The sequence below is a fragment of the Gorilla gorilla genome, chromosome 3 (assembly GCF_029281585.2).
Source record: "Gorilla gorilla gorilla isolate KB3781 chromosome 3, NHGRI_mGorGor1-v2.1_pri, whole genome shotgun sequence".
Classification (NCBI taxonomy): Eukaryota; Metazoa; Chordata; class Mammalia; order Primates; family Hominidae; genus Gorilla; species Gorilla gorilla.
This window is the reverse complement of record NC_073227.2, coordinates 61,028,880-61,044,270: the sequence shown is the minus strand read 5'-3', so window position 1 is coordinate 61,044,270 and position 15,391 is coordinate 61,028,880. Positions and strand designations below refer to the sequence as shown.

The window sequence follows — 15,391 nt, the reverse complement described above, 5'->3', positions numbered from 1 at the left end:
GCTTTGTGTCTTATGAATAAGTACGCACATACACACACACACACACACACTCACATGGAATTCACTATAACACCAAATCCAAGAATCTAAACCAACTTACATATCATTAGAATTCTACTTTATAATTTCAATAAAATTTGATTTAAAAACCTAGAACCATATACAATTAAATATTTATATTTCTATTTTATTGTATTTGTTTTAAGATGACATAAAATTGCTTTAGATAATTTGGTTAACCTTTCTTATTTAGGTTGACAGCTATAAAATAGTGATAAAAATAGATATTTTCTCATAGGTTTTGTGAAAATAAAGTGAGAGAATACATATATTTTACTTTGATCAGTGTCTGGCATATCAAGTACTTTGGAGGAAAAGTGTTAGCTATTACTCTTAATTTTATCATAATCGATGTGACAGAATAGATTCTCATTATCTCAGAGTAATTTATATTTTTCATAATTGATATGACATTACTAGACTAAATATTTTTATCCATAATAGAACTAAATAAACATTACATTCAGATTAACTAATATGAATACCTAATGGCCAATGTAATTTAAAAAATCATTTCCACGAAATACGTTTTCTAAGGATTTGGTGATTAGATAATACTGTGCATTAATAAGTTATTAAGAAAACTAAGACTGAAGTTACTTTTCTATGAACATCTGAAGTTTAATAATGGCCCCCTAATAACCTTTTAAAATAATTTCTGGAGACGCTTTCACAGTAACAGCTTGACATCAGATGGTATAAAAAACATATTTTTCCCTCAACCAATAAATACGCAGATAAGTACAGGTTAATGCTTAGAAGCTCAGAGATGATTTAGAAATAGAAACCAAAATGTGCTAGAAATAGCAAGCAATCTTATCTGTGAGCTCTGATTCAACACAGTCTACATCTGTATTCCCATCAGTGTTTAGTACTTAGGACACTGTACATAACTGCATGCAGCTATAACAAGATTGTTTTAATCCAAGTTTAAAATAGCTTAGCTCCTTTTGGCTTAGAATAAAAAACTGTTGATCTTCGTTTTAACAAGATATTTCCATTTGTCCTTCAGCAGATTAAAATATGATAGCATAATCTTTTCAGACCCAAAGAAGATTCAAATAAAATTACTTTAGCCAGCTCTTACACAGAGTTGATCAATACAGGTATGAAGTGTGTCTATGTAAGTATGATAACCTCCCTCCTACGGAAGCAAGGTGATTATTCATCTAGGGAAGGAATTCTCGGATACTAGAACAGAGAAGCAAGACTGCAGGCTATGGATAAATTATGACTTAAATTCTTAAACAAGAGATCATAGAATTGGATAAGAAAAACACTAAGATGTCAACAGGTAAATGAGAAAAAAGCAAGAAGAGTAATTTCACAAAAGAAGTACTTGAATTACATAGAAAATATTTTTATTTTACTTGTAACAAAGGAAGAAAACCAAAAGGCTGCATCATTTTCCTATTTTAAATTAAATTAACAACAAACGATGATATTCAGTGCTAGAGAAAACAGAATGGAGCTAGTATTCTTATGTGTGGTGAGTGACACTGAAAAGTGGCACCAATCCTTTAGAAAACAATATTCTAAACCTATCAAAAAGCACTAAAATGTTCTCATGCTTTGGCCCTATTGTTTCACAAAATGGTTAGATCATGGGGTTTGTAGTAAAACTAGAAGCAGTCTTGAATATATCCATTACTAGATGCATAGCTTTGGATAATCTAGTCACTGATGAAATGAGATAATAAAACCTGCACCACACAGGGTTGCTTTGAAGAATGAGTTTGATCATATATGTCAAGCTCTCTGTACTGTTTGGGGCTCACAGTCAGCACTTAGAAAGTTTTTAAGTGATATTACTATAATAAGACAGTCTTAGGGCAAAGAGTGAACTATATTATTATCATGTATATTATTTGTAATATACATAAGGCTGAGCATAGCTTTTAAAGCAACTAAATGATAAAATATTTGTTCAGTAAACCAAAATATATATGTGGAGTCTATGAAGCAATTAATGTAAATATGGTATAATATTAAATTTTTAAAAATTAGGTAAAAATCAGTGTGAAGAAAAGTAAAATGATGGCATAGGCATATGTCAAATGTGTAAGAGACATTGTGCTGAAATGTTACATTAATTGCATTATGGAAAAATTTTTAGTTCACCCTGATTTCATTTTTTAAAAGTTGTACTTTATAATTTCAAAAAAATTAAACAAATCCAATAATGATACTTATTGCAATATATTTCATTAAAGACCATGAGTTTTTAAATGATTAAAAAGAATTTAAACACATAGCTAATATTAACCAAATAACACTGAATAAATCGTTCACTTGTAATTAACACTACAATGTTAATAGTTTTATACATTTCTTAAAATATTTCAGGATGCAAAACTGCATAGTACTAAATGTGTTTCTACCAAATTTGTATGTTGAAGTCTTGACCTCAAAAGTGATGATTTTAGGAGGTAGGGTATTTGGAAGTTGATAAGATCATAAGCGCCCAGCCCTCTTGAATGAGATCAGTTTTCTATCAAACAGGTTTGAGGGAATTCCCTTGCCCCTTCCCTCCATATAAAGACACCGCAAGAAGGCAAGCTTCTGCAAGGTGGTAAGAGAGCCCTCACTAGGAATCAAAGAGGCAAGCACCTTCAGCATTAAAATATCAACACCTTAAAAATACTTGGTGACCCAAACTCCACCACATTATTTAAATGTATGTTTTAAATAGAGATTAAATCATATAAATGACTGAGGTGCACCTTAAATAAATTACGCACTTAACATGAATTTCTTTGAAAAATCCCCCAAATTGTACAAATCTAAGTGTCTCCTGTGCGGCCATTCATCTTAAGGAAAAAGTCAAAAACACAAACAAACAAAAACTAATTCACATTAACATTGTAATCAGACACTCTCCTTATTTCTTACTCTAAAAAAAACTATTAGGACCTAGAAATATCAAACTAAATGAAAGCAGAAAAAAACTTGAGGTGAGACATATTTAGAAAACACTTCAATTATTTTTTTTTCAAGCTATACTTCAATAATGACTCTCTGTTTTTACTTCATTTCATTATTCTAATGAGCCAGAGATCATTATAAAACATTAAGTTCTTCCTCCACGAATGCCACAGGTAAAGGAATTGATTCAATTAGCAAATGTTATTAAACGTGTTAGATACAATTTGCTTATTCCAATATATATTTGAACTCAAAATAAATTTTATCAAATATTAACCACCTTTCATAAACTTTTTGCTGCAGTAGAAGATACAGTCATTCTCATTATTAGTAAACATTTACTGAGAATCTATATGCTATTCTTTAAAGTGAAGAAATTACGTAACAACAGTTCTCTACTCATGTGTAACACAGTGGTTCCAAACCTGGCTACAGATTAGAATCAACAAGGAAGCTTAAAAACAAAAGTCCAGGCCTTACTTTACAATAATTAAATCAGAACATCTTGATTGTGGAACTCAAACATCATTATTTTTCAAAATCTGTAAGCTGATTCTAAATTTTCTCCAGGTTGAGAAACACTGATCCAAGAGATACTCAATAAACACATATTGTATTGAATTGATGTGTATTATAATAGTTCTTTGGGAATTTCCTTAATGAATAAAAGGGAAAGGCTTGTAATTAGCATATTAATGGCCTGCATGTAAGTAGAAACTTCAAAAGCGCCTGGAGGTGCTTATAAATAATATGTTCTTTGGTAAGTATGTATATATAGAGAGACATTATATATAATTAAACATATAATTTATATATACATTATACATATGTAAATTATGTACAAATTTTATATGTAAAAATCTTATGCATATAAAGTATTAAAACATATATATCATATATATGATATGAAGAAGACTTCAATAATGATGTATATACATCATATATATGGTATATATTCATATATGCATCATGATGCATATATGAATATATATGGTATATATATTCATATATACATCATGATGCATATATGATACACACACACACACACACACACACACACACACATACACATTAATCAGGTCCAATTCCATTTAAGAAAATTAAAGTCAGATGTGGTTTCTTCTTTGCTCTCCCAATTAATATTTCCAACAATTATGAAAGGCCTGGACATGATATTAGTGGCAACAATAACAGGTTAGAAAGAGTTATGTCCACTCCTAAAAATCTTTCCTGTATTTCTTGAAGAGCAAAATCACAATCACCACTGCTACCACCATTATCACTTTCACTGCTACCAGTAAAAACAAAGCAAGAAAAGAAATATTAAGAAACACTATTTTTATCTTTGGCAATAACATTATAGGGAAAAAAACCCAGCATGGAACTATGAATATTGTGGAGTTCCCTCTGATATTTTGGGATGATGGTTTTTATTGAGCTCACTCTAGAGCGCATATCCTATTTTAGAAGACTTCAATAATGCCCTGGTCATAATATCTGCCAGTCTGAAGGAGTAATGGTATGTTCCTACCAACTTATTATAAATCAGTGACTCAGACACTTGGACATCTCTTCTTCTAATATTTGTTTAAAAGTAAGAAAAGGGATGGGGGGAAGTAGGAAGGAAGGTGTGGTTTTAAAATTTTTGAATGCCTTCTCAGTGATTCATAACATAAAAAATATATATGATATGAATCACGTAAGCCATATTCCCATTTGGAGCCACAATAAAAACTAAACAATATTAAACACTATCATATTCTGGAAAAATATAATTTTTTAAAAAAGAAAATCTTGCATGTGTATGATGTGCATGTAAAAATTAACTTCCTTATTTTTCAAAAATCGGTTTGTATACGAGAAAGTTCCTGCCATTAATGAGTCAGGAAGGAATAGAAGATGAGATTGTGCAGGGACACAGGAGAGGCTGTGGAAGGCCAAATAGTCTGGGCTAAGGAGTCACAGGAAACTGGGCATGCCATATGCACTCATATCCATGCGCCTTTTTCCATCATACTCTCTCGACCATCTCTGGTAAAATTTATCTTCACCCTCAAGGTGTAGTTCAAATCTACCACTCCTCTATCAATATTTCTGTATTCATTTAAGCAGAGATAATTTTATCTTCTATTCTCACACTGATTTCTTCTCAGTTTGTTCCAAATACTCACAATCTATAGCAACTGGTCCAAGAAGTCAAACCATAACCTTTGTAGCAATCAGACCAAATGGTTAGAACTTAATAACTGCAAACTTCCCTAATTTTTGGTCCCTATTTCCAATTCAGGATCAAACAAAGGAAGCCAAATCACCTAGGATGCTCTGATTTTAGGTAGCCCATTTCCAGCTTCACTATGCCAACAACCTCCAAATCTGGGCCTAACTGAAGCCTTCTCTTTGTCCCCATTATTACCCTATCCTGTCTGCCTTTGGGTTTCTACCAAATGCATGTGATGTTGGCTGATCCTCTTCTGTAGTAAGCTGTGGAAAAAATACTCTGTGTTTGTTCTCAGCTGGGTGATTTCAGCTTATTTCCACAGAAGAGATAATCTTTACTAGTTCAATAAAGGGAAAATATATGGATTCATCTTTGCAATCAACGACCATCTTATTTCTGTTCCAGCAAAATAATAGTGTTGATATACAACATACTGAATCATGTTTCTTACTCCTGCAGAACGATGCCTACACTGAGCAAACATCAATTACCTCCATTTCTAAAAGCCTAAATCTGCTAAGCTTCTTCCACTGAGCTCTTCCTCTCCCAGTCATTTCACAGCTGAAACACGTCTGTCTCGGGGGCCTTTTAGAAAAGAACGTAGGATTATCATGATGAACCTATTTGTGCTCAGCTATTTTAGGTTTTGAATTATTTTGAGAAAAGGAGAGAGAAAATTTGAAAGCAAATAAAGTTGCAAATAAGTGATGCTGTTTTTGTCAGCTCAAATAAATAACATTTATAAACACAGCTTTGAAAGTACTGTTTTAAATACTCATTTAATGAAAAAATAACATCAATTAAAAATATGAGTGGGTTCAAAAAAAGAAGAAAATAAGTAAAAGAAACAAGTCAAATATGTACATTGTTTAGCTCCCTCCATTATGTCTGTCTAGTATTTTTCTAAAATTGAATCACATCTATCAGCATGAAACTTTTAAGGTGGAAAAATCAGAAAGACTAAGCTTTCCATTTAATTATGTCTCTCTCAAATAATAAAAGTAATTGCGGCAATATACTGAAATTACCAAAACTCAAGGAATGTGTGTATTTTGTGATAAACATACTATGATAATTGAACATACTCTAGAATGACTTAAGAGGAAGCTAAATGTCACATTTTCATATCACACTATTCAAATTCCATGCAACTACATTCTGTTTTTTATTAGTATTGATCAGTAACATTAAAATCACATATTATAATAGTTGCCATAATTATTTAAAATTAAATATTGTGCTGGTGATAAATGTGAAATATTTAATACATTGTATACATAACAGTGATTATGGTTACAATTGCTTTATACATTGAATTGTGTATAAATGTATGTGTGTGATTATATTCACAAAAATGTAGCTTTATAAAATATTTGTAGTTGTGACTATATATGATCTGCAACAGGAATTTACCTGACCAAACATTGAAAAATATTTTAATATTATAATATTTATATTTGTATAATACTGATAAAAATCAGACAGATTAATAGAATGGCTTTCATAGCCCAGAGCCAGCATAGACAAAATAATACCCGTGTAGCTGCTTATTTAGTACATGCTACATGTAGAAACCTATAAGATTTTTGGAGGAGAGTGAAAACCACTGCTGAGTACTCACATAAGTCTTTGGAAAATATCAATTTAAATCCCCACGTACAAAAAATTAACATTTTAAAGATTTTTTCATATCCCATGCAAAATAAACATTACTAAAACACAAAAGTTGACACTTTCAGTAATATAGCTCTGCTCTGTGAAGTGCTACAATCCCACTAGTTTTAATGGGTAAGGAGCCTGTTCATGCAATTTACAAAACAGATGTTAAAACAGCTAATGACTATACTTTTTGCTTATAAGTGAATGATCTCATTAAATCTAAAAATAAAAATAAATTTAATTATAAATGCACAGCTATTTTTCTCCTATTAAATAAGCAACGATGTTCTAGGTTGTGAACTACCAATATCATGTACCATTGAGGGGAATGCTAATTGGTACAGTAGTGCAGAAGGGCCATTTGTCAATATGTATAAATAATCTTAAAAATATTCATATGCATTGACCCTTACTTTGAATTTTATGAATGTGTTCTAAGGACATTAATGACAGAAATAGTAGAATACAAAACATGCACACACAGAGGCACAAAAAATCTTTCTCTCAAACAATAACAGTTATACACACACAGAGAGAGCAAAACATTCATGACAAAGATCAAACATTAGCACACCTAACAGACACTAAATTTTTGCTTTTAAAATATTTTTAATTGCTCATATAAATTTTATATTGTTATGTTAAGTAAAAAAAAACAGAAAACAAAACTACCAATTAAAAATTCAACTGTACAAAAGACATCTTAAATATATATGGCAAAATATTAATACTGTTTGCTTCGGGTGGTATGATTAACTTTCTTTCTGAATTTTGTCTTTTATGTTCTTTGTAATTTAAAATAAGAATTAAGAAATGCATACCTAAATAAAAATAGCAGCTTAGTGAGAAATTAGGGCAATTGACTTAACTCTGCCAACTTTGTAACCTGCAATGTAAAAAAAAAGGCTGAAACTTATAGGAAAGTGAAGAAGCAAGACGTCTTGGTAATGTCGGCAAATCAGGGCATTCATCTAAGGATGTGGCCATTAATCTGACCTCTAAGAATATGTTGGAAAATAGCTAAAGTGGTGCAGGTGCAATCTGAGCACTTGGAGTCTATGGAGACACAATGCAGTGGGGGCGGGGGTTGGGCGGTAAGTCGAAGCAGGATTGATAGTGATTTTCACCTTAGGACATTTGGTTTATACTGAGATGATCCCCTAATAGACTTCCAAGCTGGGTTATTTCAGAGTCCTCCTTGGAGCTGGGGGAGCTGTCCAAAGGCTTGGATACACTGGAGCAGGATCCAGTCACCATGGCTTTGGAAACTGATAGGAACAAATGGGCTAAACTGCACAAGCTCCATTCAGATATTTGAGATATACAGAAGTTCCTTCTCATTTCAATTTATTGGATGAAGATTTAGAAGCCCCAAGGCTTAGGCAGAAAGATACAGGGTGGTAAAATGCACATCTACTTATATTTAAAAGTAGCTTTTTCCCTACTGGGGCTGAAAAGCAACAGTATACACTAGCACAGGTTTGAAATGATTAATAATACATCATTAAGCCTTAAAAAAAAGACTTACCCTGGCCCACTACTTCCCAAATTACTAGAGAAGAGGTAAATCCAAAAGACTACAGTATGTACGTTTGGAACAGGTAGAACAGGGCTGGGTCAGGAAAAGTCATATATCAACAACACAACAAATCATTAAGATGTTCCTATGTATTACAAAAAGCATGGAAGTCATACAAATGTAGAATACTAGTTTATTACATATTTGTCCATCTAAATTCATTTTTTTAATGTCTCGTTCTTTTTTTTTATTATACTTTAAGTTTTAGGGTACATGTGCACAATGTGCAGGTTAGTTACATATGTATACATGTGCCATGCTGGTGTGCTGCACCTATTAACTCGTCATTTAGCATTAGGTATATCTCCTAATGCTATCCCTCCCCACTCCCCCCACCCCACAACAGTCCCCAGAGTGTGATGTTCCCCTTCCTGTGTCTATGTGTTCTCATTGTTCAATTCCCATCTATGAGTGAGAACATGAGGTGTTTGGTTTTTTGTCCTTGTGATAGTTTACTGAGAATGATGATTTCCAATTTCATCCATGTCCCTACAAAGGACATGAACTCATCATTTTTTATGGTTGCATAGTATTCCATGGTGTATATGTGCCACATTTTCTTAATCTAGTCTATCATTGTTGGACATTTGGGTTGGTTCCAAGTCTTTGCTATTGTGAATAGTGCCGCAATAAACATACGTGTGCATGTGTCTTTATAGCAGCATGATTTATAGTCCTTTGGGTATATACCCAGTAATGGGATGGCTGGGTCAAATAGTATTTCTAGTTCTAGATCCCTGAGGAATCGCCACACTGACTTCCACAACGGTTGAACTAGTTTACAGTCCCCCCAACAGTGTAAAAGTGTTCCTATTTCTCCACATCCTCTCCAGCACCTGTTGTTTCCTGACTTTTTAATGATTGCCATTCTAACTGGTGTGAGATGGTATCTCATAGAGGTTTCGATTTGCATTTCTCTGATGGCCAGTGATGGTGAGTATTTTTTCGTGTGTCTTTTGGCTGCATAAATGTCTTCTTTTGAGAAGGGTCTGTTCATATCCTTTGCCCACTTTTTGATGGGGTTGTTTGTTTTTTTCTTGTAAATTTGTTTGAGTTCATTGTAGATTCTGGATATTAGCCCTTTGTCAGATGAGTAGGTTGTGAAAATTTTCTCCCATTTTGTAGTTTGCCTGTTCACTCTGATGGTAGTTTCTTTTGCTGTGCAGAAGCTCTTTAGTTTAATTAGATCCCATTCATCAATTTTGTCTTTTGTTGCCATTGCTTTTGGTGTTTTAGACATGAAGTCTTTGCCCATGCCTATGTCCTGAATGGTAATGCCTAGGTTTTCTTCTAGGGTTTTTATGGTTTTAGGTCCATCTAAATTCCTATGTAAATAATTTTAATTCACTTATCATGTAAATATTGAATTCATGCTAATTTGATGATTCCTTGTTGGATTTTTAGATCATCTTTGGTATGATTACATAGAAATTAATGATTTAAGTGGCTGAATTTCATCTTAAAAGTTGTCTGAGGAAGATTGGACCTCTGAATTGGTAATTCCTTATATTTTTCCTTGCAGCAAATTAGGAAAATCAGAATACTTGTGCAGGCTTAATGTGTATATTGCTTAAATAGTTATACTGAACTTTGCATCCTTAAAAATATAGCATTGTGGTGCTGGCATATCCAAAAATCTCTTGAACAACATTAGCTTTGCAGATTTTTGGTAAAATTCCAGGATATCTAGGAAAAATTAATATTATTATAAAAAGTACTTGACTTCATCTTATATTCTTTAATATTTCTGAAGATTCAACTCTTTTCTCTGTAATTGCACATTATGATTATCTTTTACATTGTATGTGTAATATTTCTCCATATTTTGAAACAGGTTTCTCTTTGTATTAAACACTAAGGATATTAATAAATGTATTAAACAATTGAATTAAATCATTAAATAATCAAAGCTACATGACTTCAATTGAAATTCAACATGGATAATAGATTATTTGGTCTTTAATGTTGGCAGGATCTGTGCATTATCTATGGAGAGGATCAGTTTAAACAAAGGCTACTCAATTTGCTTCAGGAAAAATCAAGGGGAATAGGCGTAGCAATATCAGAGAAGCACTAGGATTCTCCAACATCAGAGGCATTGAGAACTATTGGAGGTAGGCAAGAGGTACTTGTGAGGTACATGGGACTATTTGAATCTATGGAATTATCTGTCTGGAGGGACACTAAGGAGGAATTACAAAGTTGGTCTGAACACAGCCTAGAAAACACTTGGGAAACAGAGGTTTTCCCCAATTAATTTCCACAGGGAGGTCAAACCTTGCCAACTTGATGAGATCTTGCCTTCTGCATGGAAGTAGGGGTGTAGTAAGGGGGGAAAAAAACTACACTAAACTTTCAACTCTATTTCTTGGCTTTCATTGCCTTTCAACCTATCAATCTATCCTGGTCCAAGAGTACTCTATTTTTTATATATTTTCTCTGTCTGTATATTATGATATTTTGACATCTTGAAAACCTCTCTGGCTGGGAAAAGACTGCCCCTCTCATGGCTAGCCAGTTCCTAGAAGTAGCAAAGTACTTAGCCTACAGCATGTATTTGAGATGCAAACTAACCAATCTGGAGCAATACCTTTTTTAACCTCCCATTAACTTCAGGAGGCAATAATCCCCTGCCTTAATAACCCCAGGCCCAGGTTCCAGGCAACTAGAGACCTCTTCTATAAGCCCAAAGTTTGCCAGAATTCTTCAAACTAGCCAATATACTTTCACATAGAAACACCAACAAAGGCTCACTCCTAGACTTTCCCCTCACTCCTGTCTTCTTCCTCCTGACCAAAATCTGGTGTTTCTCTGATGGCCCTGCATGACATGCCATACCTTCTGTTTCTAGGACCTGAGAGTAAAATAAACTTTGTTTTCCTATACCTCTTCTGTGTTTCTTCCTGTGGTCATACCTTACTAATCATCAGTTAGATGAACACAGGGCAAGAACTCAACAAACAGCAACCATCATGGGTATGCAGATTCCAGTGCCGAATCTTGCAAACAGGAAGAAATGATAATATGTTACTTAAAACAACAACAAGGAAGAGTCCCAAAATAACAACAAAATCAACTGAGATTGTCATCTATAATAACGATGGCTAAAACACAGTGTGACTATGAAAGCAGACATAACTAATATTTAATACATAAAAGTATGCCATTTTTCTGTGAGATTAAAACATTAGAGAAGAAAAAAAGTAATGAGAGAAACAAGGAGTAAGAGACAGTAAGGCAATTTTGGTAAGCAAAATAATTGTTGTATTAGTTTGTTTTCATACTGCTATAAAGAACTGCTGGAGACTGGGTAATTTATAAGAGAAAGTGGGTGGAGAGGCCTCAGGAAACTTACAATCCTGAATCATTGTGGAGGGGGAAGCAAGGGACGTTTTTCATAAGGCAGCAGGAAGGAGAAGTGCCAAGCAAAGTGGTAAGAGCACATTATAAAACCATTAGTTCTTGTAAGAACTCACTCAGGATCATGAGAACAACATAGGGGAAACTGCTCCCATGATTCAATTACCTCCACCTGGTCTCTCCTTTGACATGAGGTGATTATGGGGATTATAATTCAAGATGAGATTTGGGTGGGGACACAAAGCCTAACCATATCAGTTGAAATATAATACGTTTTTTATCACTATAACTATCACAGCCATCAGCAGTATACAAAGTCAGTCCTTCCAAATGGCATAATAAAGAATTCAGCTGCTTGAGATTGAGTTGCTGATCTATTAGAAACATTTTCTTTTTTTCCTGGTTCATGTAAGACCTTATAAAGCACAGATCTTGAACAAATGTGGCTTTTACCTGATGTTTAAAATCATCTGAGACACTTTGATTCATTTTTCAACAATGAGTATACTTCCAGACATGGCTCAGGAAATTAACTGATTTCTTTGTTGAATAGATGTTCTAGCCTTTGGCATAGGGCAGTGCTATTGATTTTCACTGTGGAGCTGGGTATCAGGTTCCTGTGAAAGACAGTGTTATTGTGGGTTCTGAGAGATGTGTAAAATTCCCAGAAACCTAGGAGGGTCTTCCGTCAGAGCCCAGCGTCTTCTGGAGTGCCAGCCTGTACTCTTTCAGATAGGGATCACATTCTTAGAGAAATGGAGCTTTGAGCTCCATTTTTTTAGACAAAAAGTGTATTTTGCTCTTGTGGTTAGGCTTTTGACCTGCCCTTTGCTTCATACTAGGTGAAATCTAAGTCATTTGATTCTTTACTTAAATAATTTATATCTTTGCAAGTGAGTGATATTAACCTGTTGTTTCCAGTACCATAAACTGAGTTTTTCTTTCAAATGCTTGCCTCAATATAACTTCCTGAGCATTGAAGCATGTTTACATATTTGATCTGTTCAATAGTGGATGTTCAATAGTGTTGAGCAATTGAGCCAGTAACCCTCTTAAGTTCAGTTTCCTAGGACGGTTTACTTCCCACAGTGGGCAATTAGTTGTTGCTATGTTCCTTGTCTTCCTGGCATCACTCGGCCCTAATCCCCATTTGTCAGTTATTAATAAATTATGATCCGCTCTCTAATTATTTTGATTCAGAGCCTTTGAAGAAAAAAGTATGTAATCATGGGAAAATAGAAGAGATAAAAACCCTCAGATATTAAATCAATACATGTCTGGATTTTTTACAGTTTTACAAAGTCACATCTATTGCTAACTCATAAGCTTCTGAGATTTACTTTTACTGAGCTTTTTTCTAAAATCAGGGATTGTATATATGATTACAAATGTTTGGTTATCATTATTTTAAAATATAATATTTATGAGATTAAAATGTTTTCATAAAATGTATTTTTCTTATTAGAACTTATTAAATTCTGAAACTATACAAGCCTAATCATGTTATAGATGCCGAATATATCAATTTATAAAAGCTATTGCTGCTTGATGTCACCAGGTACATCATGACAATGGTATAAGCATGTCCAGATGTCAAAGAAATAAAATCAAAAGCTAGTGAGGATTTATTAACTCCTATGCACTACTTCTTGAAATCATTGCATTTACTTTGCGACGGGATCAAAAGGATTATATTTATTTAAAGGTATATTTATGGGTTGAGCATTTCATTATGTTTATTTTAGAGATATTAAAGTTTTTCATTTTCTAAAATGTCAACATTAATGGGAAAAATGGACAAACCACTTCAAATGGAGATTGATGCACAGCTCATCTTTAATTCAATAACTTATGAGTTATTTATTTAATTAAGTTATGTAGGAAAGCCACAGAAGCCTTTATTCTCTAAATACTTACTGGCCTGCAGAAGAGAGAAGATATTTACACAATACCCTATAATTTTTGGCTGAAAGTGTTAAATTCTATGAGAATACTGATATATTGTTTTGATATATTGTTCAAAGGAGAGAATACTTTGGCTAAAGGGATTGAGGGAATTTCTTTTTCCTCTATTCATGACAGAAAGTTTGATATAAGACTTCACATGTCAGTAAGGCTTAAGTATTGAGAGATAATATGAAGCTTTTTCCAAGCAAATGGAGGATGTGAAAAAGAGTGTAGAGTGAGAGATTCTCTTTCCTCATTCTCAGTCCACGTGCTTTGTATGAAACTGACCCTATTTTCAGTTTCAGTTGTGAGTTCCTATGGTGTTGGTCACAAAGTGTAACTTCTCTATCCTCTCCTTAGTTAAGGTCCCAGTGCTACTGATTGACTTACTCTGTGGAGCTGGGTATCAAGTTTCTGTAACAGCCTGTGCCATTTCAGCTCTGAGAGTGAAGGGTGAGAGCCCTAAAGTCAAATCTGTGTTCAACACAGTGACCATTTCCCCTTAGTGACCCAGCAGTTGCCTGATCTCTTCCAACCTCGTGGGCCTGTCCTTCTTAGCCGACTGTGGCTGGATCTTATTCTTCCACCCTACTTTTCAATATCACAGTGTCCCAAGGTTTTATCCAATAACTTCATTTTAATCAATGCCTTTAAATACCATATTTGTTCAACAACATTCTTGAATTATGTCTCAATTGCATAACAGACACTATTTTAAACACCTGGATCTATCAGTACCTGTTCTTTAGACTTAATGTTTTAATATCTGGGAACTTTTCAGCTGCAAGATCAATAATTTCCTTTTAGATTAAGCCACTCTAAATTATGCCTTCTATCATTTGCAAGCAAAGAAATCCAAGACAACAACATATAGTGATAATTCTGGAAAGGTAGTTTGAAGCACATTTTCAATAGTCTTAAACTCCAGCTGCACTCCTCCAGTCATACTTTCATTAGACATTTACCCAGGACCTACATTATAATCTGGATATTCAAGATGAGTACATATCTACTGGGGTGACAGATACATTAAATGGTGAACTAAAACTACTTTAGTGAGAAAATAAAGTTTTAAGGGTAGACAGAAATGGAATTAACCAGGGTTCACAAAGTCAGGAATGACCATGGAGTTGGTGACATTTAATTTGCATGATTTTAGAATGAATACAATTTACTGGGTATACTTGTCCCATGAAGGGAGGAGGATCTACTAAAATTCAACGTATTTTTTAGTGTCAAGCTACCATTAATATTAATTTCTAAGAGATGTTTTATTCATATTTCTGTTTCTAAAGTTTTAAAATGTAAATTCCATTATTTTTAGCAGTAGAAAATCAGAGGCTTCCCACACAAAAGTTCAAAAGTTGAATAATCACAAGTCTTGGGGAAGTTATATCCTAAAGAGCAAAGGCCCTGATGTCAGAGCTGGGTTCATGGTCCAGGCCCTTACTGACTAGTTGTATACAACAATTTACGTTCTGGACCCTTTCCAAGAGGAAAAAAGGCACAGATAAAAATCCCTATTATTTTGTATCCTCTAGTAGGACAGACAGACTAAAAATGATGCATGGTGTGCAGAGGAAATAATCAGGTCGTCTTTTTAGTATGCTCAATTGAGAGAACAAGATTGAGCAAAGATTTGA

At 33.7% G+C, this 15,391-nt stretch overlaps 1 protein-coding gene across 7 annotated transcripts in view; it reads right to left on the bottom strand.

Annotated features, from left to right (window-relative positions):
* EPHA5 (EPH receptor A5) overlaps positions 1-15,391 on the bottom strand; it is a 351,336-nt gene that overhangs the window by 60,062 nt on the left and 275,883 nt on the right. The gene's annotated exons all lie outside the window — the stretch shown is intronic.